The sequence below is a fragment of the Ranitomeya variabilis genome, chromosome 4 (assembly GCF_051348905.1).
Source record: "Ranitomeya variabilis isolate aRanVar5 chromosome 4, aRanVar5.hap1, whole genome shotgun sequence".
Classification (NCBI taxonomy): domain Eukaryota; kingdom Metazoa; phylum Chordata; class Amphibia; order Anura; family Dendrobatidae; genus Ranitomeya; species Ranitomeya variabilis.
Genome location: NC_135235.1, coordinates 310135279 through 310160897, shown reverse-complemented (window position 1 = coordinate 310160897; position 25619 = coordinate 310135279). Strand labels below are relative to the sequence as shown.

The 25619-nt window shown below is 43.9% G+C and overlaps 1 long non-coding RNA gene across 1 annotated transcript; it reads left to right on the top strand.

Annotated features, from left to right (window-relative positions):
• Positions 1-93: 93 nt before the first annotated feature.
• LOC143768891 (uncharacterized) lies at positions 94-25286 on the top strand. Its single transcript, XR_013214103.1, has 3 exons — positions 94-135; positions 1052-1176; positions 25228-25286. It is a non-coding gene; the product is annotated as an uncharacterized LOC143768891 (long non-coding RNA).
• Positions 25287-25619: the final 333 nt, after the last annotated feature.

Below are 25619 nucleotides of genomic sequence, written 5' to 3'. Positions count from 1 at the left end.
AAAATGAGAAAATGGAAAACACATGGAGAGGAACAAACCAGGAAGGGAGAACAAAGACAACTGGAAACATCAGCATTTGGACAGGGGAAAAAGGCAATAGCTCAGCAGATAGGGGAATCAACCTCACAACAGCAGGTCAGTATATTGAATCCCCATACTGAACCATTACATATACTTCATAAGGGCAAACAGTTTGGCAGTTTTAGTTTATAAGGGTGGATACTACGTGTGCCATCCGTGTACTGTATGTGGTTTACATGGACCCATAAGCTGGTATTGGCCTTTTCAGAAAAAAACAGACATGTGAACAGCAGCATAGATTATAATGGGTGTATGCTTAGATTATAATAGGTGTGTGCTTTATATATGTGAAAAAAATGGATACAACACATATGTGCAGCATCTCAATGAGGCTTAAGAAGGGACAGTGTGGTTACCACTACTATTGTTCATAAGGGAAGATGGTATGGAGGCAATAGTTCATAAAATAGAATGGTCTGGCAGTTGTATTTCATAACGAAGGACGATATGGCATTTAAAGTTCATAAAGGAGGATGATGTTGCAAGTAGACCATAGTTCATAAAGAAGGGCGGTATGCCAGTTATATTTTTTAACTGAGGACGGTATGGTGGTTATAGTTCATAAGGGGACAGCGTGGAGTTATAGTGCATAATAGAGGACAGAGTTGAAGTGATAATTTATAAGGGCAAACAGTGCAGTGGTTATAGTTCATAAGGGCAGAAAGTTGGATAGTTAGTTTTAATCAGGGGGACTTTTTAGTGTTTAAGGTTAATAATGGCAGATGGTGTGTTAATAGCTCATAAGGGCGGAAAGTGTGGCGGTTATAGTTCATAAGGGAAACAATGTGGCAGTTGTAGCTCATAAAAGGGCTCAGAGCGGAGGTACTGTATCAAAAGACGGACAGTGTGAGGCTCATATTTTGTGCAGGAAGCACAAAGAGGCTTAATTTTTTACTCAAGGGCACAACAGGGGTACATATTTGTATACAGGAGACATTATAATGATACTATTCTTTTAAATGTGTTGCAGAAGGCCATAGAACAAAGAAGTCTGCAGAGATGAGCTGAGGGTATGAAATTTACCTTGGCGTCTAAACAAGATGGAAACTAAAGGAATGAGAAATACTAAAAATCCAAGAAGACATCACCTATAAGGTACCTAGGTGTAAATGTTTATTTGTGATAAGGACTGTGCCTAATCTGTGCTGTGGTTACTGTATGGTCCATAATTTGATAATTGCTGATAACAGCACCATCCAGTATCTCCTGGTAGTTGTTAAAGGGGTTGTCCACTACTTGGACAACCCCTACTCAATTACTATGTTCCCCGTTTACAAAATAATAACAGCTATACTTATCTTCGCCAGTGCTGGCGCAATTCCAATGGTGATGGCACTGGCTCTCCAAGGTCTTGCAGGACATTCACGCGAGACCAACAACCAATGAGTGGATGCTGCACGTTCTCCTTTTTTAGATAAATCAAACACCCAGAGGAATCTAAATCAGCCCCAGCTCTGACTGGATGTCTTATTTGTCCAAAAGAGGTTAGAGTGAAACAGCCGCTGACAGGCTACAGGGCTCGCATGATATCATAATATCCCTCTTGCACCAGAGGAGAGCTTAGCTGCTATTATTTTATAGAAGAAACGTAGTGATTGAATAGAGATTTCAGGTCATACTGGGAATTCCAAGTTTATGGTATTCCTGGTGATATATTCATAAACTGTAATCCTGTACTGATGGTGGCTCTGTTGATTTATACATACAGTTATATGAAAAAGTTTGGGCACCCCTATTAATCTTAAGCTTAGTGTTTTATAAAAATTGTTTTTTTTGCAACAGCTATTTCAGTTTCATATATCTAATAACTGTTGGACACAGTAATGTTTCTGCCTTGAAATGAGGTTTATTGTACTAACAGAAAATGTGCAATCTGCATTCAAACAAAATTTGACAGGTGCATAAGTATGGGCACCTCACCAGAAAAGTGACATTAATATTTAGTAGATCCTCCTTTTGCAAAAATAACAGCCTCTAGTCGCTTCCTGTAGCTTTTAATGAGTTCCTGGATCCTGGATAAAGGTATTTTTGACCATTCCTCTTTACAAAACAATTCCAGTTCAGTTAAGTTTGATGGTCGCCGAGCATGGACAGCCCTCTTCAAATGATCCCACAGATGTTCAATGATATTCAGGTCTGGGGACTGGGATGGCCATTCCAGAACAGTGTAATTGTTCCTCTGCATGAATGCCTGAGTAGATTTGGAGCGGTGTTTTGGATCATTATCTTGCTGAAAGATCCATCCCCTGCGTAACTTCAACTTTGTCACTGAATCATGAACATTATTGTCAAGAATCTGCTGATACTGAGAGGAATCCATGCGTCCCTCAACTTTAACAAGATTCCCGGTGCCGGCATTGGCCACGCAGCCCCAAAGCATGATGGAACCTCCACCAAATTTTACTGTGGGTAGCATAACGCCTTTTTGTATGACCAAACAACTCAATCTTGGTTTCCTCAGTCCACAGGACCTTCTTCCAAAAAGAAATTGGCTTCTCCAAATGTGCTTTTGCATACCTCAGCCGACTCTGTTTGTGGCGTGCTTGCAGAAATGGCTTCTTTCGCATCACTCTCCCATACAGCTTCTCCTTGTGCAAAGTGCGTTGTATAGTTGACCGATGCACAGTGACACCATCTGCAGCAAGTTGATGCTGCAGCTCTCTGGAGGTGGTCTGAGGATTGTCCTTGACTGATCTCACCATTCTTCTTCTCTGCCTTTCTGATGTTTTTCTTGGCCTGCCACTTCTGGCCTTAACAAGAACTGTACCTGTGTTCTTCCATTTTCTTACCATGTTCCTCACAGTGGAAATTGACAGGTTAAATCTCTGAGACAGCTTTTTGTATCCTTCCCCTGAACAACTATGTTGAATAATCTTTGTTTTCAGATCATTTGACAGTTGTTTTGAGGAGCCCATGATGCTACTCTTCAGAGGAGATTCAACCAGGAGAACAACTTGCAAGTGGCCACTTTAAGTAGCTTTTCTCATGATTGCATGCACCTGGCTATGAAGTTCAAAGCTCAATGAGGTTACAAAACCCAAAAAAGTGCTTTAGTAAGTCAGTAAAAAGTAGGTAGGAGTATTTAAAACAAGAAAATGATAAGGGTGCCCATACTTATGCACCTGTCAAATTTTGTTTGAATGCAGATTGCACATTTTCTGTTAGTACAATAAACCTCATTTCAAGGCAGAAACATTACTGTGTCCAACAGTTATTAGATATATGAAACTGAAATAGCTGTTGCAAAAAAAACAATTTTTATAAAACATTAAGCTTAAGATTAATAGGGGTGCCCAAACTTTTTCATATAACTGTATACTGATGATAATTCTGGTGATGTATTCATGCACTGATGGTGGTTCTGGTGATGTATCCGTATACTGATGGTAGTTCTGGTGATGAATTCATATGCTGATGATGATTCTGGTGATGTATTGATGTACTCAAAGTGATCCTGGTGCCGTATTCTTGTGCTGATAATGGTTCTGGTGGTGTAATCATATACTAATGGTGGTTCTGGTAATGTATTGATAATGGTTCTGATGCTGTATTCATATTATGATGATCGTTTTGGTGATGTATTCATGTACTGAGGATGATTCTGGTGTTGTTTTCATCTACAGATGATGGTTCTGGTGATGCATTCCTGTACTGATGGTGGCTCTGATGCTAAATGCATGGACTGTTGGTGGTTTTGGTGATGTATTCAAGTACTGATGGTGGTTCTGGTGATGTATTCATGTACTTATGTTGATTCTGGTGCTTTATTCTTGTATGGATAGTAGTTTTGGTTCTGTATATACTGACGGTGGTTCTGGTACTGTGTTCATGTGCTGATAATGTTTCTGGTGATGTATTAATACGTATACTGATGTTGGTTCTGGTAATGTATGGTGGTGGTTTGATTGTGGTTCTAATGTTATATTTATATACTGATGATGGTTTGGAGATGTATTCATGTATTCATGGTGGTTCTGCTGCTGTATTACTGTACTGTTGCTGGCTGTATTTCAATATACATGTACTAATGATAGTTCTGGTGCTGTATCCCTGTATTGACAGTGGCTCTAGTGCTATATTCATGTATTTATGGTGGTTCTGGTGAGGTAATAATAGTCTTTATTTTTATATAGCGCTAACATATTCCGTAGCACTTTACAGTTTGCACACATTATAATCGCTGTCCCTAATGGGGCTTACAATCTAAATTCCCTATCAGTATGTCTTTGGAATGTGGGAGGAAACCGGAGTACTGGGACAAAACCCACGCAAACACGGGGAGAATATACAAACTCCTTGCTGATGTTGTCCTTGGTGGGATTTGAACCCAGGACTACATCGCTGCAAGGCTGCAGTGCTAACCACTGAGTCACCGAGCGGTGTATTCATGTACTGATGGTGGTTGTTCTCATGTATCCATATACTGATGATGATTCTGCTGATGTATTCATGTACTCATGGTGGTTCTTGTACAATGTTCTTCTATGGATAGCAGTTTTGGTTCTGTGTATACTGATGGTGGTTCTGGTGCTGTATTCCTGAACTGTTGTTGGCTCTGTTTCTGTTTTCATGTACTGATTATGGTTCTAATGCTAAATCAGAAAAAAATTGGCTCTCAAGAAGAATTTTGGTGTAAAGAAGAAGATCCTTTAATGTGCATCCACAAAGATATAAGTTTGAACATTTTTGGTCCACATCCGGACGTTCATCAGAACAATTTTACTGGTATAGTAGGTAAAGCATGTATGGGGTCAGTGTTGGTTCCAACTGGATTATTCAACTGGCCTGGATGCAATGGGAGATCCTGTGGATGTCAGCGCATGTGGAATACGGCAGAAGTAGCTCAGAGACGCGCGTGGATGCACATTAAAGGATCTTCTTCTTTACACCAAAATTCTTCTTGAGCGCCAAGTTTTTTCTGATTTTGGATTCCTGGGCTGGATACCTTACTTGAGCACCTATACCGATTATTAGTACGAGTGCCGTGTTGCTTCTTTTTCATGGTTCTAATGCTGTTTTCATGTACTGATGTTGGTTCTGGTAAAGCATTCATGTACTGATAGTAGTTCTGGTGCTGTATTACTATACTGATAATGACTGGCTCTGGTGCTATATTCATGTGCTGATGTTAGTTCTGTTGAGTTATTCATGTAAAGATGGTAGTTCTGGTGCTGTATTTTTGTACGGACACTAGTTCTGGTTCTATATTCATGTACTGATGTTGGCTCTGGTCATGTATTCATGTACTGATAGTGGCTCTGCTACTGTATTTCTGTACCGATGGAGGTTATGTTGATGTATTTATGTACTGATAGTAGTTCTGGTGCTACATTATTGTACTTATGGTGGCTCTGGTGATGTATTCATGTACTGAAGTTGATTTTGGTTCTATATTTCTATACTGATCTTTGCTCTGGTTCTATATTCACATACTGATGCTGGCTCTGGTAATGTATTCATGTACTTATGGCAGTTCCAGTGCTGTGTTCTTGTACTGATGTTGGTTCTGTTGATGTATTCATGTATTGCTGATGGTTCTGGTGATGCATTTAAGTAGTAATGCTTGTTTTTGTACTGTATTCATATACTGATGATGCTGCATTACTGTATTGATGAAGGTTCTGTTAAGGTATTTATGTACTGATAGTAGCTGGGATGATGTATTCATGTACTGATCATAGTTTTACTGCTGTATTCCTGTACGAATAGTGGCTTTTTTGCTCTAATCATGTGCTCATGGTGATTCTGCTAAAATATTCATGTACTGATGGTGGTTCTGGCGCTTTATTCTTCTACTGATGTTGCCTCTGGTGCTGTATTCCTGTACTAATGAAAGTTCTGTTGACATATTTATGCATTGGTAGTAGTTCTGGTGCTATATGCCTATACTGATAGTGGTTCTCGTGATGTATTCATGTAATTATGGCGTTATTGGTGCTGTATCCCTATACTGATGATAGTTCTGGTGATGTATTCATATACTGATGATGAGTCTGGTGATGTATTCATATACTTATGATGGTTCTGGTGATGTATTCATGTGTTTCTGGTGTTTCTTGTGCTGTATTCCTGTACTGATAGTGGCTTTGATGCTACGTTCATGTACTGATGGTGGTTTTTCTGCAGTTTTCATGTATTGAGTGTGATTCTGGCATTTATGTGTTGATTGTGGCTCTAGTGCTATTTTTATGTACTGATGGTATTTTTTGGTGCTGTATTAATATACTGACTAGGGTTGAGCGAAACGGGTCGATCATTTTCAAAAGTCGCCGACTTTTGGCTAAGTCGGCGTCTCATGAAACCCGATCCGACCCCTGTGCTTGTCGGCCATGCGGTACGCGACTTTCGCGCCAAAGTCGCGTTTCAATGACGCGAAAAGCGCCATTTCTCAGCCAATGAAGGTGAACGCAGAGTGTGGGCAGCGTGATGACATAGATCCTGGTCCCCACCATCTTAGAGAAGGGCATTGCAGTGATTGGCTTGCTGTCTGCGGCGTCACAGGGGCTATAAAGGGGCGTTCCCGCCGACCGCCATCTTACTGCTGCTGATCTGAGCTTAGGGAGAGGTTGCTGCCGCTTCGTCAGAAGCAGGGAGAGCGTTAGGCAGGGTCCACTAACCACCAAACCGCTTGTGCTGCAGCGATTTCCACTGTCCAACACCACCTTCGGTGTGCAGGGACTGTGGAAGCTATTTTTTTTTTTTTCCCCCTCAGCGCTGTAGCTCATTGGGCTGCCCTAGAAGGCTCCGTGATAGCTGTATTGCTGTGTGTACGCCACTGTGGAAACCAACTGCTTTTTTCAAAGCACATATCCTCTTGTTCCTTCCTTTCTGCACAGCTATCTTTTTTGTTTGTCCACACTTTTTATTTAATTTGTGCATCAGTCCACTCCTATTGCTGCCTGCCATACCTGGCTTAGATTACTGCAGGGAGATAGTAATTGTAGGACAGTCCCTGTTTTTTTTTTGTTTTTTTTGTGGGAGATTAAGATTGGCATTTCTGCTACAGTGCCATCCCTGTGTGTGCCATCTCTCACTGAGTGGGCCATAGAAAGCCTATTTATTTTTTCCGTGATTTGTGTTCTAAATTCTACCTCAACACAAAAACACTACATCAATCAGTGGGAGAAAAATATTGGCCTCAGTCAGGGCTTGTGTGCCACTGCTGTGTGTGCTATCTCTCATTCAGTGGGCTATAGAAAGCCTATTTATTTATTTATTTTTTTTAATATTATTTGGTTTCTAAAGTCTCCCTGAAAAAAAAAAAAAAAACCTAAAAAAACAGTGGGAGAGTAATATTGCCCTTTCAGCTTGTGTGCCAGTCTTGACTCCTGGGTGTGCCACCTCTCTCTAATTGTGGGCCATAGAAAGCCTATTTATTTTTTCCGTGATTTGTGTTCTAAATTCTACCTCAACACAAAAACACTACATCAATCAGTGGGAGAAAAATATTGGCCTCAGTCAGGGCTTGTGTGCCACTGCTGTGTGTGCTATCTCTCATTCAGTGGGCTATAGAAAGCCTATTTATTTTTTTATTTTTTTTAATATTATTTGGTTTCTAAAGTCTCCCTGAAAAAAAAAAAAAAACCTAAAAAAACAGTGGGAGAGTAATATTGCCCTTTCAGCTTGTGTGCCAGTCTTGACTCCTGGGTGTGCCACCTCTCTCTCTCATTCAGTGGGCCATAGAAAGGCTATTTTTTTTTTTGGTTTTTTTAATATTATTTGGTTTCTAAAGTCTCCCTGAAAAAAAAAAAAACATAAAAAAACAGTGGGAGAGTAATATTGCCCTTTCAGCTTGTGTGCCAGTCTTGACTCCTGGGTGTGCCACCTCTCTCTAATTGTGGGCCATAGAAAGCCTATTTATTTTTTCCGTGATTTGTGTTCTAAATTCTACCTCAACACAAAAACACTACATCAATCAGTGGGAGAAAAATATTGGCCTCAGTCAGGGCTTGTGTGCCACTGCTGTGTGTGCTATCTCTCATTCAGTGGGCTATAGAAAGCCTATTTATTTTTTTATTTTTTTTAATATTATTTGGTTTCTAAAGTCTCCCTGAAAAAAAAAAAAAAACCTAAAAAAACAGTGGGAGAGTAATATTGCCCTTTCAGCTTGTGTGCCAGTCTTGACTCCTGGGTGTGCCACCTCTCTCTCTCATTCAGTGGGCCATAGAAAGGCTATTTTTTTTTTTTTTTTTTTAATATTATTTGGTTTCTAAAGTCTCCCTGAAAAAAAAAAAAAAAACATAAAAAAACAGTGGGAGAGTAATATTGCCCTTTCAGCTTGTGTGCCAGTCTTGACTCCTGGGTGTGCCACCTCTCTCCCTCTCATTCAGTGGGCCATAGAAAGCCTATTTATTTATTTTTTTAAATATTATTGGGTTTCTAAAGTCTCCCTTAAAAAACAAAAAATACATAAAAAAACAGTGGGAGAGTAATATTGCCCTTTCAGCTTGTGTGCCAGTCTTGACTCCTGGGTGTGCCACCTCTCTCTCATTCAGTGGGCCATAGAAAGCATTTTTTTTTTTTTTCCTTGATTTGTGTTCTAAAATCTACCTCAACACAAAAACACTACATCAATCAGTGGGAGAAAAATATTGGCCTCAGTCAGGGCTTGTGTGCCACTGCTGTGTGTGCTATCTCTCATTCAGTGGGCTATAGAAAGCCTATTTATTTATTTATTTTTTTTCTTATTATTTGGTTTCTAAAGTCTCCCTGAAAAAAAAAAAAAAAACATAAAAAAACCGTGGGAGAGTAATATTGCCCTTTCAGCTTGTGTGCCAGTCTTGACTCCTGGGTGTGCCACCTCTCTCTCTCATTCAGTGGGCCATAGAAAGGCTATTTTTTTTTTTGGTTTTTTTAATATTATTTGGTTTCTAAAGTCTCCCTGAAATAAAAAAAAAACTTAAAAAAACAGTGGGAGAGTAATATTGCCCTTTCAGCTTGTGCGCCAGTCTTGACTCCTGGGTGTGCCACCTCTCTCTCTCTAATTGTGGGCCATAGAAAGCCTTTTTTTTTTTTTTTTTTTAATATTATTTGGTTTCTAAAGTCTCCCTGAGAAAAAAATAAAAATAAATTAGGTGGGAGATTAATATTGACATTAGTGCTTGAGTGACAGTCCTGCGTGTGTGTCATCTCTGTGATTTTGTGCCACAGAAAACAGAGTGTGTACCATTGTGCCTGATTTTCCTTGTGGTCTCACCAACCTGTTAAGGGATATTGAAATCATACTGAAGTTATAGCTCACCGTGTAAGTTGTTTGACAGCAACAAATAAAGTTACTTTGGTTAAGATTTTAAAACAATGAGGAAGTCTGGTGCAAGAGGTCGTCGTGGGCGTTCATTGTCAGCTGGTAATGATGGTAGTGGTAGTGGAGCATCAGGTGGTCGTGGGGATAAAAATATTCCACCTAAGTCTGGAGCTGTGGAGCCAGTTTCGTCGTCAGGCTACACAAGGCCTCGAACGCTCTCTTTTCTGGGAGTAGGAAAACCGCTTTTAAAGGCGGAGCAGCAACAGCAAGTTTTGGCTTACATTGCAGACTCAGCCTCTAGCTCTTTTGCCTCCTCTTCCGAAACTGGTAAATGTAAAAGCAGCGCGTCGCTTGTGGATGTTCACGGTCAGGGACAAGTCGCTTCCTTGTCCTCCTCAGCAAAAACTACAACAAGAGAGAAGGATGCAGCAGGCGACACAACGGGTTACTCCATGGAGCTCTTTACACATACCGTCCCTGGCTTACAAAGTGAAACACTTAACAGGCCATGCCCATTACAAGTATATTCTGACATGGAGTGCACTGATGCACAGCCACAGCCAGAGTACTATGCTGCTCCTTTGACTCAGACCACCACATTGCCCTCTCAGGGTACAGATCCACAATCAGACCCTGATGAGACTATGTTGCCCCGCCACGAACGCTATACCACCGACCGACACAGTGACACAGACGAAGTTGCACACGAGCTCGAAGAGGAGGTAATAGATGACCCAGTTATTGACCCCGATTGGCAGCCATTGGGGGAACAGGGTGCAGGCGGCAGTAGTTCAGAAGCGGAGGTGGAGGAGGGGCCGCAGCAGGCATCAACATCGCAACAGGTTCCATCTGCCGGGCCCGTATCTGGCCCAAAACGCGTGTCAAAGCCAAAACCTGTTGGAGCACAGCGTTGCCATCCGGTTAAAGCTCAGTCTGCAATCCCTGAAAAGGGATCCGAGTCTAGGAAGAGTGCAGTCTGGCATTTTTTTAAACAACATCCAACTGATCAGCGCAAAGTCATCTGTCAAAAATGTTCAACTAGCTTAAGCAGAGGTCAGAATCTGAAAAGTCTAAATACTAGTTGCATGCATAGACACTTAACCACCATGCATTTTCAAGCCTGGACTAACTACCAAACGTCCCTCAAGGTTGTAGCACCCTCGGCCAATGAAGCTAGTCAGCAACGCAACATCCCTTCCGTCACTGTAAGGCCACCATTTTCCGCACCACCGGCAGTATCTGTGCAGGTTTCTTTGCCAGCCAAAAGCAGTCAGGGTCAGGGAATCACCAGTTTTGTAGGAGGAAATATTGCATCTAGGGCACCGGCGGAAACAATACCGTCTCCAACCGTCTCTCAGTCTGCCATGTACACCGGCACACCCGAAAGTTCCACGATCTCCAGCTCTCCAGTCCAGCTCACCCTACATGAGACTCTGGTTAGAAAAAGGAAGTACTTATCCTCGCATCCGCGTACACAGTGTTTTAACGCCCACATAGCTAGACTAATCTCGTTAGAGATGATGCCCTACCGGTTAGTTGAAAGCGAAGCTTTCAAAGCCCTGATGGAGTACGCTGAACCACGATACGAGCTACCCAGTCGACACTTTTTTTCCAGAAAAGCCATCCCAGCCCTGCACCAGCATGTTAAACAGCGCATCGTCCATGCACTCAGGCAATCTGTGAGTACAAAGGTGCACCTGACTACAGATGCATGGACCAGTAGGCATGGCCAGGGACGTTATGTGTCCATCACGGCACACTGGGTGAATGTGGTGGATGCAGGGTCCACAGGCGACATCAATTTAGGGACAGTTGTGCCTAGCCCACGGTCTAGGAAACAGTTGGCTGTAGGCGTTCGCACCCCCTCCTCCTCCTCCTCCTCGTCCTCCTGCAGAAGCTACAGCTCTTCCACAGAACGCAGTCTGCCAACCACTCCATCGGCAGATGACACTGTTGCACACCAGTTGTCCCATTATGGGCCAGCTACTGCCAAGCGTCAGCAGGCTGTATTGGCTATGAAGTGCTTGGGCGACAACAGACACACCGCGGAAGTTCTGTCCGAGTTCTTGCAACAAGAAACGCAGTCGTGGCTGGGCACAGTAGATCTTGAGGCAGGCAAGGTAGTGAGTGATAACGGAAGGAATTTCATGGCTGCCATCTCCCTTTCCCAACTGAAACACATTCCTTGCCTGGCTCACACCTTAAACCTGGTGGTGCAGTGCTTATTGAAAACTTATCCTGGGTTCTCCGACCTGCTCCTCAAAGTGCGTGCACTTTGCTCACAAATCCGACGTTCGCCTGTACACGCCAGCCGTATGCAGACCTATCAGCGGTCTTTGAACCTTCCCCAGCATCGCCTAATCATAGACGTTGCAACAAGGTGGAACTCAACACTGCACATGCTTCAGAGACTGTGCGAACAGAGGCGTGCTGTTATTTATTTGTGGGAGGATACACGGGCAGGCAGTAGGATGGCAGACATGGAGTTGTCAGGTGTGCAGTGGTCTAAGATACAAGACATGTGTCAAGTCCTTCAGTGTTTTGAGGAATGCACACGGCTGGTTAGTGCAGACAACGCCGTAATAAGCATGAGCATCCCCCTAATGCGTCTGCTGATGCAAAGTTTGACGCACATAAAGGAGCAGGCGTCTGCACCAGAGGAAGAGGAAAGCCTTGATGACAGTCAGCCATTGTCTGGTCAGGGCAGTGTACAGGACGAGGTAGCGGGCGAAGAGGAGGTGGAGGACGAGGAGGATGATGGGGATGAGTATATTTTTAATGCCGAACCTTTCCCGGGGGCACAGGAAATTGGTTGCGTGTCACGGCCGGGTTCTGGTTTTTTGATGGACACAAGTGACGTAGATTTGCCTGCAACTGCCCCTCAACCAATCACAACCGGAGATTTGACAACTGGAACTTTGGCCCACATGGCGGATTATGCCTTACGTATCCTAAAAAGGGACACACGCATTACGAAAATGATGAACGATGACGATTACTGGTTGGCCTGCCTCCTTGATCCACGCTATAAAGGCAAATTGCAAAATATTATGCCACATGAGAACTTGGAACTAATATTAGCAACCAAACAATCAACTCTTGTTGACCGTTTGCTTCAGGCATTCCCAGCACACAGCGCACGTGATCGTTCTCACACGAGCTCCAGGGGGCAGCAGACTAGGAGTGTTAGGGGTGCACACATCAGAAGTGGCGTTGGACAGAGGGGTTTTCTGACCAGGTTGTGGAGTGATTTTGCTATGACCGCAGACAGGACAGGTACTGCTGCATCAATTGAAAGTGACAGGAGACAACATTTGTCCAGTATGGTTACTAACTATTTTTCATCCCTTATCGATGTTCTCCCTCAACCGTCATTCCCATTTGATTACTGGGCCTCCAAATTAGACACCTGGCCAGAATTGGCAGAATATGCATTGCAGGAGCTTGCTTGCCCGGCAGCAAGTGTCCTATCAGAAAGAGTATTCAGTGCTGCAGGTTCAATATTAACCGAAAAAAGGACTCGTCTGGCTACCCAAAATGTTGACGATCTAACATTCATTAAAATGAACCACAACTGGATTTCGAAATCTTTTGCCCCACCTTGCCCGGCCGACACCTAGCTTTCCTATGAAAAGCTCTTGCCTGTGAATTACTTTTCTAATGTCTAATTTGCTGCAGCTGATTGTACAGCATACGACATGTTTACACCTCCCTAAATGGCAAAACTCCCCACACGGGGCCGTGGTATCGCGACTTGGCGCAAGCACCCGTGAGACTGCTGTTTGTCTGAAGAGGTGGGTGTGCTCGCTTTTGGTTGACGGCATTGCTACTGGGTCCCTCATAGTACAATGTAGTGTCTCTGGCGGTGGTGGTGCGCACCCAACGTCAGACACACCGTTGTAACATGAGGGGCCCTGGGGCGGTCCCGCCGGCCTCAAGAGAGTTCCCCCCTACCCCAGCTCAAAATGTGCTCTACCACGTGCAAAATTATGTCGCACAGCTCCACCAATCTTTAGTCTATTCGCTGACATCATTCAATGTCTGGCACTGACAATACAAATTTGTAGACATCTATGATGCAACTTAAAGTAGTCTGTGTCTGTGTCCTATATTGGCACCATTAAATAGTTACTGCCAAATTACTATGTCAGAAACTCAGCAGATGAGCCCACCCCTGTACCTAAGTATGCCACCTTTTTTTTTGTTTTGGTTGTTTTGCGAGACATTAACATCTATTTATATTTTGGGAGTACTGGGACAGACACTCCTTGCACTACTCCTCCACTCACCACCAAGCTGCCCGTGTATCCATGTAACCGCTGTAAAACTGCCATGAGCCTATTGTTTGTTATTTTAGGCCTTTGAAGCCTGTCTGCGGTCCCTCCTTCCACTAGTCCTCCACTGACCAGACCACTGCTGCCCGTGTACCCCTGGAACCAATTATAAAGTGCCTACAGCCAGCCCATTTTTTTATGTTAGGCCTTTGAAGCCTGTCTGCGGTCCCTCCTTCCACTAGTCCTCCACTGGCCAGACCACTGCTGCCCGTGTACCCCTGGAACCAATTATAAAGTGCCTACAGCCAGCCCATTTTTTTATGTTAGGCCTTTGAAGCCTGTCTGCGGTCCCTCCTTCCACTAGTCCTCCACTGACCAGACCACTGCTGCCCGTGTACCCCTGGAACCAATTATAAAGTGCCTACAGCCAGCCCATTTTTTTATGTTAGGCCTTTGAAGCCTGTCTGCGGTCCCTCCTTCCACTAGTCCTCCACTGGCCAGACCACTGCTGCCCGTGTACCCCTGGAACCAATTATAAAGTGCCTACAGCCAGCCCATTTTTTTATGTTAGGCCTTTGAAGCCTGTCTGCGGTCCCTCCTTCCACTAGTCCTCCACTGGCCAGACCACTGCTGCCCGTGTACCCCTGGAACCAATTATAAAGTGCCTACAGCCAGCCCATTTTTTTATGTTAGGCCTTTGAAGCCTGTCTGCGGTCCCTCCTTCCACTAGTCCTCCACTGGCCAGACCACTGCTGCCCGTGTACCCCTGGAACCAATTATAAAGTGCCTACAGCCAGCCCATTTTTTTATGTTAGGCCTTTGAAGCCTGTCTGCGGTCCCTCCTTCCACTAGTCCTCCACTGACCAGACCACTGCTGCCCGTGTACCCCTGGAACCAATTATAAAGTGCCTACAGCCAGCCCATTTTTTTATGTTAGGCCTTTGAAGCCTGTCTGCGGTCCCTCCTTCCACTAGTCCTCCACTGGCCAGACCACTGCTGCCCGTGTACCCCTGGAACCAATTATAAAGTGCCTACAGCCAGCCCATTTTTTTATGTTAGGCCTTTGAAGCCTGTCTGCGGTCCCTCCTTCCACTAGTCCTCCACTGGCCAGACCACTGCTGCCCGTGTACCCCTGGAACCAATTATAAAGTGCCTACAGCCAGCCCATTTTCTTATGTTAGGCCTTTGAAGCCTGTCTGCGGTCCCTACTTTAAATACTCCTCCACTCACCACCAAGCTGCCTGCCCGTCTATCCATGTAACCGCTGTAAAACTGCCATGAGCCTATTGTTTGTTATGTTAGGCCTTTGATAGCCTGTCTGCGGTCCTTAATTTAAATACTCCTCCACTCACCACCTAGCTGCCTGTGTATCCATGTAACCGATGTAAAACTGCCATGACTGCCTACTGTTTGTTATTTTAGGCCTTTGATAGCCTGTCTGCGGCCCCTACTTGCAATACTCCTCCACTGACCACAATGCTGCCTGGAGTGCCTGCCTGTGTATCCATGTAACCGATGTAAAACTGCCATGACTGCCTACTGTTTGTTATTTTAGGCCTTTGATAGCCTGTCTGCGGCCCCTACTTGCAATACTCCTCCACTGACCACAATGCTGCCTGGAGTGCCTGCCTGTGTATCCATGTAACCGATATAAAACTGCCATGAGTGCCTACTGTTTGGTATTTTAGGCCTTTGATAGCCTGTCTGCAGCCCCTACTTGCAATACTCCTCCACTGACCACACCAATGCTGCCCGTGTACCCCTGGAACCTATTTAAAAGTTCATAGAGCCTAGTTATATATTTTATTTACTATTAATAAGGCCATGATGGACTACGCTGTACCACGCTACAAGCTAACCAGTCGACACTTCTTTTGCGAGAAAAGCCATCCCAACCCTCCACCAGCATGTAGAAGACCGCATTGTCCATGCACTCTGGCAATCTGTGAGTACAAAGGTGCACCTGACAACAGACGCATGGACCTGTAGGCATGGCCACGGAAGATTACGTGTCCATTACGGCGCAATGGGTTAATGTGGTGGATGCATGGTCCACAGGGGACAGCCTACTAAGTCTGTCTGCAGTCCCTAATTCAAATTGTCCTCCACTGTCTAAATTGGAGCTTCCACCTTCTGGCTTTCGGCCTATAGTATCAGAAATTAAACTGCATTTGGCCTTCAACTTTGGTTAGGGCCTACTAACGGCTTCTGCCCCTCCCTGGTGTTGCCCTCAACTAAATAAAGCTGAGCTTCAACCTTCCGGCTCTCATTAAGTGGTTTTTTAAAAAAAAAATGGTGGTTAGGGCCTACTAACGGCTTCTGCCCCTCCCTGGTGTTGCCCTCAACTAAATAAAGCTGAGCTTCAACCTTCTGCTCCAAATTACCATTTTAAAAAATGCAATAGGCTTTTCCGGCCTACTAAAGGTGTCTGTCTGTGTGCCCCTGCCTGGTGTTGTCCTCAACTAAATAAAGCTGAGCTTCAACCTTCTGCTCCAAATTACCATTTTAAAAAATGCAATAGGCTTTTCCGGCCTACTAAAGGTGTCTGTCTGTGTTCCCCTGCCTGGTGTTGTCCTCAACTAAATAAAGCTGAGCTTCAACCTTCTGCTCCAAATTACCATTTTAAAAAATGCAATAGGCTTTTCCGGCCTACTAAAGGTGTCTGTCTGTGTTCCCCTGCCTGGTGTTGTCCTCAACTAAATAAAGCTGAGCTTCAACCTTCTGCTCCAAATTACCATTTTAAAAAATGCAATAGGCTTTTCCGGCCTACTAAAGGTGTCTGTCTGTGTGCCCCTGCCTGGTGTTGTCCTCAACTAAATAAAGCTGAGCTTCAACCTTCTGCTCCAAATTACCATTTTAACCCCTTCCCGACATTTGACGTACTATCCCGTCGAGGTGGGGTGGGCCCGTATGACCGCCGACGGGATAGTACGTCATCACCGATCAGCGGCGCTCACGGGGGGAGCGCGGCCGATCGCGGCCGGGTGTCAGCTGCATATCGCAGCTGACATCCGGCACTATGTGCCAGGAGCGGTCACGGACCGCCCCCGGCACATTAACCCCCGGCACACCGCGATCAAACATGATCGCAGTGTACCGGCGGTATAGGGAAGCATCGCGCAGGGAGGGGGCTCCCTGCGGGCTTCCCTGAGACCCCCGGAGCAACGCGATGTGATCGCGTTGCTGCGAGGGTCTCCTACCTCCTTCCTGGCTGCAGGTCCCGGATCCAAGATGGCCGCGGCATCCGGGTCCTGCAGGGAAGGAGGTGGCTTACCGAGTGTCTGCTCAGAGCAGACACTTGGTAAGCCTGCAGCCCTGCACAGCAGATCGTCGATCTGGCAGAGTGCTGTGCACACTGCCAGATCAATGATCTGTGATGTCCCCCCCTGGGACAAAGTAAAAAAGTTAAAAAAAAATTTTTCCACATGTGTAAAAAAAAAAAAAAAAAAAATCCTAAATAAATAATAAAAAAAAAATATATATTATTCCCATAAATACATTTCTTTATCTAAATAAAAAAAACAAAACAATAAAAGTACACATATTTAGTATCGCCGCGTCCGTAACGACCCAACCTATAAAACTGCCCCACTAGTTAACCCCTTCAGTAAACACCGTAAGAAAAAAAAAAAAAAAACGAGGCAAAAAACAACGCTTTATTACCATACCGCCGAACAAAAAGTGGAATAACACGCGATCAAAAAGACTGATATAAATATCCATGGTACCGCTGAAAACGTCATCTTGTCCTGCAAAAAACAAGCCGCCATACAACATTATCAGCAAAAAAATAAAAAAGTTATAGTCCTGAGAATAAAGCGATACGAAAATAATTATTTTTTCTATATTTTAGTTTTTATCGTATAAAAGCGCCAAAACATAAAAAAATGATATAAATGAGATATCGCTGTAATCGTACTGACCCGAAGAATAAAACTGCTTTATCAATTTTACCAAACGCGGAACGGTATAAACGCCTCCCCCAAAAGAAATTCATGAATAGCTGGTTTTTGGTCATTCTGCCTCACAAAAATCGGAATAAAAAGCGATCAAAAACGGTCACGTGTCCGAAAATGTTACCAATAAAAACGTCAACTCGTCCCGCAAAAAACAAGACCTCACATGACTCTGTGGAGCAAAATGTGGAAAAATTATAGGTCTCAAAATGTGGAGACGCAAAAACTTTTTTGCTATAAAGAGCGTCGCTGGTTTCACACTTGCGTTTTTGTCTGCAGCGTTTTTTGCACAAAAAAACGCATGCGTTTTTTCCCTATATTTAACATTGAAAACGCATGCGGTTTTTTTGTACGCGTTTGGTCGCGTTTTCAAACGCATGCGTTTTTTTTCTGCATGCGTTCATTTTCAGAAATACAACCTGCAGTATTTTCTTGCGTTTTTAAGCACATGCGTTTGTTTGCGTTAAAAACGCATGCATTTAAACACACTGAAAAGCCACCCACCACCATCAAGGTGATAAAGGGATCCAAACCCTAACCCTAACTCTACCCCTAACCTCACCCCTAACCGTTTAATGAACATTTTCTGACAGTCATAGTGCCACGTATTTCAGTGCCACGTATTTCAGTGCCACGTATTTCAGTGCCACGTGTTTCAGTGCCACGTATTTCAGTGCCACGTATCACATACTTCAGTGCCACGTACCACGTATTTCAGTGCCACGTATCACGTATTTCAGTGCCACATATTTTAGTACCACGTATTTCAGTGCCACGTATTTCAGTGCCACGTATTTCAGTGCCACGTATTTCAGTGCCACGTATTTCAGTGCCACGTATTTCAGTGCCACGTATCACGTATTTCAGTGCCACGTATTTCAGTGCCACGTATTTCAGTGCCACGTATTTCAGTGCCACGTATCACGTATTTCAGTGCCACGTGTTTCAGTGCCACGTATTTAAGTGCCACATATCACATATTTCAGTGCCACGTATTTCAGTGCCACGTATTTCAGTGCCACGTATCACGTATTTCAGTGCCACGTATTTCAGTGCCACGTATTTCAGTGCCACGTATTTCAGTGCCACGTATTTCAGTGCCACGTATCAGTGCCACGTATCACATATTTCAGTGCCACGTATTTCAGTGCCACGTATTTCAGTGCCACGTATTTCAGTGCCACGTATTTCAGTGCCACGTATTTCAGTGCCACGTATCAGTGCCACGTATCACATATTTCAGTGCCACGTATTTCAGTGCCACGTATTTCAGTGCCACGTATTTCAGTGCCACGTATTTCAGTGCCACGTATCACGTATTTCAGTGCCACGTGTTTCAGTGCCACGTATTTAAGTGCCACGTATCACGTATTTCAGTGCCACGTATTTCAGTGCCACGTATTTCAGTGCCACGTATTTCAGTCACGTTTAGGGTTAGGGTTAGGGGTAGGGTTAGGGTTAGGGTTAGGGCTAGGGTTGGAGGTAAAGTTAGGGTTGGGGCTAAAGTTAGGGTTGGGGCTAAAGTTAGGGTTAGGGTTTGGATTACATTTACGTTTGGATTAGGGTTGGGATTAGAATTATGGGTGTGTCAGGGCTAGGGGTGTGGTTAGGGTTACCGTTGGGATTAGGGTTAGGGGTGTGTTTGGGTTAGGGTTTCAGGTAGAATTGGGGAGTTTCCACTGTCCAGGCACATCAGGGGCTCTACAAGCGCGACATGGCGTCCAATCTCAATTCCAGCCAATTCTGCGTTGAAAAAGTAAAACAGTGCTCCTTCCCTTCCGAGCTCTCCCGTGCGCCCAAAAAGGGGTTTACCCCAACATATGTGTTATCAGCGTACTCGGGACAAATTGAACAACAACTTCTGGGGTCCAAGTTCTCTTGTTATCCTTAGGAAAATAAAAATTTGGGGGGCTAAAAATCATTTTTGTGGGAAAAAAAAGATGTTTTATTTTCACGGCTCTGCGTTATAAACTGTAGTGAAACACTTGGGGGTTCAAAGTTCTCACAACACATCTAGATAAGTTCCTTGGGAGGTCTAGTTTCCAATATGGGGTCACTTGTGGGGGGTTTGTACTGTTTGGGTACATCAGGGGCTCTGCAAATGCAACGTGACGCCTGCAGACCAATCCATTTAAGGCTGCATTCCAAATGGCGCTCCTTCCCTTCCGAGCTCTGTCATGCACCCAAACAGTGGTTCCCCCCCACATATGGGGTATCAGCGTACTCAGGACAAATTGGACAACAACTTTTGGGGTCTAATTTATCCTGTTACCCTTGTGAAAATACAAAACTGGGGGCTAAAAAATCATTTTTGTGAAAAAAAAAAAGAATTTTTATTTTCACGGCTTTGCGCTATAAACTTTAGTGAAACACTTGGGGGTTCAAAGTTCTCAAAACACATCTAGATAAGTTCTTTGGGAGGTCTAGTTTCCAATATGGGGTCACTTGTGGGGGGTTTGTACTGTTTGGGTACATCAGGGGCTCTGCAAATGCAACGTGACGGCTGCTGACCAATCCATTTAAGTCTGCATTCCAAATGGCGCTCCTTCCCTTCCGAGCTCTGTCATGCGCCCAAACAGTGGTTCCCCCCCACATATGGGGTATCAGCGTACTCAGGACAAATTGGAAAACAAATTTTGGGGTCCAATTTATTCTGTTACCCTTGTAAAAATACAAAGCTGGGTGCTAAAAAATCATTTTTGAGAAAAAAAATAAAAATTATTTTCACGGCTCTGCGTTATAATCTGTAGTGAAACACTTGGGGGTTCAAAGCTCTCAAAACACATCTAGATAAGTTCCTTAGGGGGTCTACTTTCCAAAATGGTGTCACTTGTAGGGAGTTTCAATGTTTAGGCACATCAGGGGCTCTCCAAACGCAACATGGCGTCCCATCTCAATTCCAGTCAATTTTGCATTGAAAAGTCAAATGGCGCTCCTTCCCTTCCAAGCTCTGCCATGCGCCCAAACAATGGTTTACACCCACATATGGGGTATCAGCGTACTCAGGACAAATTGCACAACATTTTTTGGGGTCCAATTTCTTCTCTTACCCTTGGGAAAATAAAAAATTGGGGGCGAAAAGATCATTTTTGTGAAAAAATATGATTTTTTATTTTTACGGCTCTGCATTATAAACTTCTGTGAAGCACTTGGTGGGTCAAAGTGCTCACCACACATCAAGATAAGTTCCTTAGGGGGTCTACTTTCCAAAATGGTGTCACTTGTAGGGGGTTTCAGTGTTTAGGCACATCAGGGGCTCTCCAAACGCAACATGGCGTCCCATCTCAATTCCAGTCAATTTTGCATTGAAAAGTCAAATGGCGCTCCTTCCCTTCCAAGCTCTGCCATGCGCCCAAACAATGGTTTACACCCACATATGGGGTATCAGCGTACTCAGGACAAATTGCACAACATTTTTTGGGGTCCAATTTCTTCTCTTACCCTTGGGAAAATAAAAAATTGGGGGCAAAAAGATCATTTTTGTGAAAAAATATGATTTTTTATTTTTACGGCTCTGCATTATAAACTTCTGTGAAGCACTTGGTGGGTCAAAGTGCTCACCACACATCTAGATAAGTTCCTTAGGGGGTCTACTTTCCAAAATGGTGTCACTTGTAGGGAGTTTCAATGTTTAGGCACATCAGGGGCTCTCCAAACGCAACATGGCGTCCCATCTCAATTCCAGTCAATTTTGCATTGAAAAGTCAAATGGCGCTCCTTCCCTTCCAAGCTCTGCCATGCGCCCAAACAATGGTTTACACCCACATATGGGGTATCATCGTACTCAGGACAAATTGCACAACATTTTTTGGGGTCCAATTTCTTCTCTTACCCTTGGGAAAATAAAAAATTGGGGGCAAAAAGATCATTTTTGTGAAAAAATATGATTTTTTATTTTTACGGCTCTGCATTATAAACTTCTGTGAAGCACTTGGTGGGTCAAAGTGCTCACCACACATCAAGATAAGTTCCTTAGGGGGTCTACTTTCCAAAATGGTGTCACTTGTAGGGGGTTTCAGTGTTTAGGCACATCAGGGGCTCTCCAAACGCAACATGGCGTCCCATCTCAATTCCAGTCAATTTTGCATTGAAAAGTCAAATGGCGCTCCTTTCCTTCCGAGCTCTGCCATACGCCCAAACAGTGGTTTACCCTCACATATGGGGTATCAGCGTACTCAGGACAAATTGTACAACAACTTTGGGGGTCCATTTTCTCCTGTTACCCTTGGTAAAATAAAACAAATTGGAGCTGAAATAAATTGTGTGTGAAAAAAAGTTAAATGCTCATTTTTATTTAAACATTCAAAAAATTCCTGTGAAACACCTGAAGGGTTAATAAACTTCTTGAATGTGGTTTTGAGCACCTTGAGGGGTGCAGTTTTTAGAATGGTGTCACACTTGAGTATTTTCTATCATATAGACCCCTCAAAATGACTTCAAATGAGATGTGGTCCCTAAAAAAAAATGGTGTTGTAAAAATGAGAAATTGCTGGTCAACTTTTAACCCTTATAACTCCGTCACAAAAAAAAATTTTGGTTCCAAAATTGTACTGATGTAAAGTAGACATGTGGGAAATGTTACTTATTAAGTATTTTGCGTGACATATGTCTGTGATTTAAGGGCATAAAAATTCAAAGTTGGAAAATTGCGAAATTTTCAAAATTTTCGCCAAATATTCGTTTTTTTCACAAATAAATGCAAGTTATATCGAATAAATTTTACCACTAACATGAAGTACAATATGTCACGAGAAAACAATGTCAGAATCGCCAAGATCCGTCAAAGCGTTCCAGAGTTATAGCCTCATAAAGGGACAGTGGTCAGAATTGTAAAAATTGGCCCGGTCATTAACGTGCAAACCACCCTTGGGGGTGAAGGGGTTAAAAAATGCAATAGGCTTTTCCGGCCTACTAAAGGTGTCTGTCTGTGTGCCCCTGCCTGGTGTTGCCCTCAACTAAATAAAGCTGAGCTTCAACCTTCTGCTCCAAATTACCATTTTAAAAAATGCAATAGGCTTTTCCGGCCTACTAAAGGTGTCTGTCTGTGTTCCCCTGCCTGGTGTTGTCCTCAACTAAATAAAGCTGAGCTTCAACCTTCTGCTCCAAATTACCATTTAAAAAAATGCAATAGGCTTTTCCGGCCTACTAAAGGTGTCTGTCTGTGTTCCCCTGCCTGGTGTTGTCCTCAACTAAATAAAGCTGAGCTTCAACCTTCTGCTCCAAATTACCATTTTAAAAAATGCAATAGGCTTTTCCGGCCTACTAAAGGTGTCTGTCTGTGTGCCCCTGCCTGGTGTTGCCCTCAACTAAATAAAGCTGAGCTTCAACCTTCTGCTCCAAATTACCATTTTAAAAAATGCAATAGGCTTTTCCGGCCTACTAAAGGTGTCTGTCTGTGTGCCCCTGCCTGGTGTTGTCCTCAACTAAATAAAGCTGAGCTTCAACCTTCTGCTCCAAATTACCATTTTAAAAAATGCAATAGGCTTTTCCGGCCTACTAAAGGTGTCTGTCTGTGTGCCCCTGCCTGGTGTTGTCCTCAACTAAATAAAGCTGAGCTTCAACCTTCCGGCTCTCATTAAGTGGTTTTTAAAAAAAAAAATGATGGTTAGGGCCTACTAACGGCTTCTGCCCCTCCCTGGTGTTGCCCTCAACTAAATAAAGCTGAGCTTCAACCTTCTGCTCCAAATTACCATTTTAAAAAATGCAATAGGCTTTTCCGGCCTACTAAAGGTGTCTGTCTGTGTGCCCCTGCCTGGTGTTGTCCTCAACTAAATAAAGCTGAGCTTCAACCTTCTGCTCCAAATTACCATTTTAAAAAATGCAATAGGCTTTTCCGGCCTACTAAAGGTGTCTGTCTGTGTGCCCCTGCCTGGTGTTGCCCTCAACTAAATAAAGCTGAGCTTCAACCTTCTGCTCCAAATTACCATTTTAAAAAATGCAATAGGCTTTTCCGGCCTACTAAAGGTGTCTGTCTGTGTGCCCCTGCCTGGTGTTGTCCTCAACTAAATAAAGCTGAGCTTCAACCTTCTGCTCCAAATTACCATTTTAAAAAATGCAATAGGCTTTTCCGGCCTACTAAAGGTGTCTGTCTGTGTGCCCCTGCCTGGTGTTGCCCTCAACTAAATAAAGCTGAGCTTCAACCTTCTGCTCCAAATTACCATTTTAAAAAATGCAATAGGCTTTTCCGGCCTACTAAAGGTGTCTGTCTGTGTGCCCCTGCCTGGTGTTGTCCTCAACTAAATAAAGCTGAGCTTCAACCTTCCGGCTCTCATTAAGTGGTTTTTAAAAAAAAAAAATGGTGGTTAGGGCCTACTAACGGCTTCTGCCCCTCCCTGGTGTTGTCCTCAACTGAACAAAGCTGAGCTTCCACATTCTGGCTTTCGCCCTATACTATCAGATATTAAACTGCATTTGGCCTACTAGTGTGGTTATGCCCTTGAAACAGTGTCTGCTGCTCTTGGGTTTGCTACTCCACTGAACAAAGCAATGCCGCCTGTTTAGTCCTGTTACCAATTTTGAACTGCATTTAGCCTACTTTATTCTTTGGCCCTATATCTGTTTCCTCCTCATCCTGCCCATTGCCCAGCCACTGCTAAATGAGTCTGCTGGTACATTGACCTAGACCACTACATTCCCCTTGTACTCTACACAGCCAGAATCTGACCCTGCTGAAAGTAAGGTTCCCCTTCCCGCATGTTATACCACCTTACACAGGGACAAAGAGGAAGGTGCAGATGAAAGTGCAGGTTCCTTCATCAGGTGGGGGGGCATACTCGTTGGCGACGTCACTGGCACAGGGCCCCTCAGAGTACGCAAAAGTGTCGCTGCTGGTGGGAGGCGCCCCCGCCATGCAAACACACCGCCGTACTTTGAGGGGCCCTGTGCCAGTGCCAATGCAAACGAGTGGGCCCCCCCTGCTTGCTCAGGATCACAGCACTTGCAACGTTTAAATACTTACCTTTCCCTGCAACACCGCCGTGACGTAGTCCGCATTTCCTGGGCCCACGAAAAACTTGAGCCAGCCCTACTCCCCCCACAACTTTCCCCCAATTCCCTATGCCCAACTATTATTATACAGTTAATTAAGATTGGCAAGCTTCAGAAACAAGAATGGATGTTTTTGGCATTAAAATGGGCACTGTAGGTGTTTTCCTGGCCTCCACTCACTGCCGACTATGCTTCCCCATTGACTTGCATTGGGTTTCGTGTTTCGGTCGATCCCCGACTTTTAGCGATAATCGGCCGACTGCACTCGACTCGACTCTGGACAAAATCGGGTTTCCCAAAACCCTACTCGATCTTAAAAAAATGAAAGTCGCTCAACCCTAATACTGACACTTGCTCTGATTCTATATTCATGTACTGATGTTGGCTTTGGTTCTGTATTCATGTTCTGATGATGATTTTGATGCTGTACACATGTAGCTATCCATAACTATGTTAATAAAGTAGTTTGCCATCTGAAAAAGTAGGATTACAACATGGGTATACATGTTAGAGGCATGCAACCTTTATATTTAGTGGTACACAGAAAGATGGGAGTCTATACTTGTATAACAGTTACTACATTTTCTGTACTCATGAAGGTATCTCTGTGTTTTATTTATAGTGTTACATAAAACTGCAGGAAAATGGGCCTTTAATTTTGGTTACTGTTACATTTATTTTATAGGTGAGGAAGGGATGTCTAACTTGGTGTGGTAAGCAGAATAGAGCAAAGTCTAAAAAGGCACAAACAAAGAACCTGTTTTTCAAAATGTGACTCCCACTCCTGCCTCCCCCTGAGATCCCTACATTAAAACTCATCTTCTGTAATGTTGCAGGTGGGGTTGCAGTGTGTGGATCTGGCTCAGGAGCCAATTCCTCTCGACAGGCGGTAAGTGCCAGCTGTTTCACAGCTAGCATCTGTTTCTAATAGTAGTGGCTGGATCTAAGCTCTGAACGCTGCTGTTAACTATTTGAATGCTGCTATCAACAGTGGCATTTAAATAGAGGAATCGTGGGTGCACACCTCAGCTCCTACCAGTGCTTTCTGAAGGGTTTCGCCACTGCCATTTTAGCTCT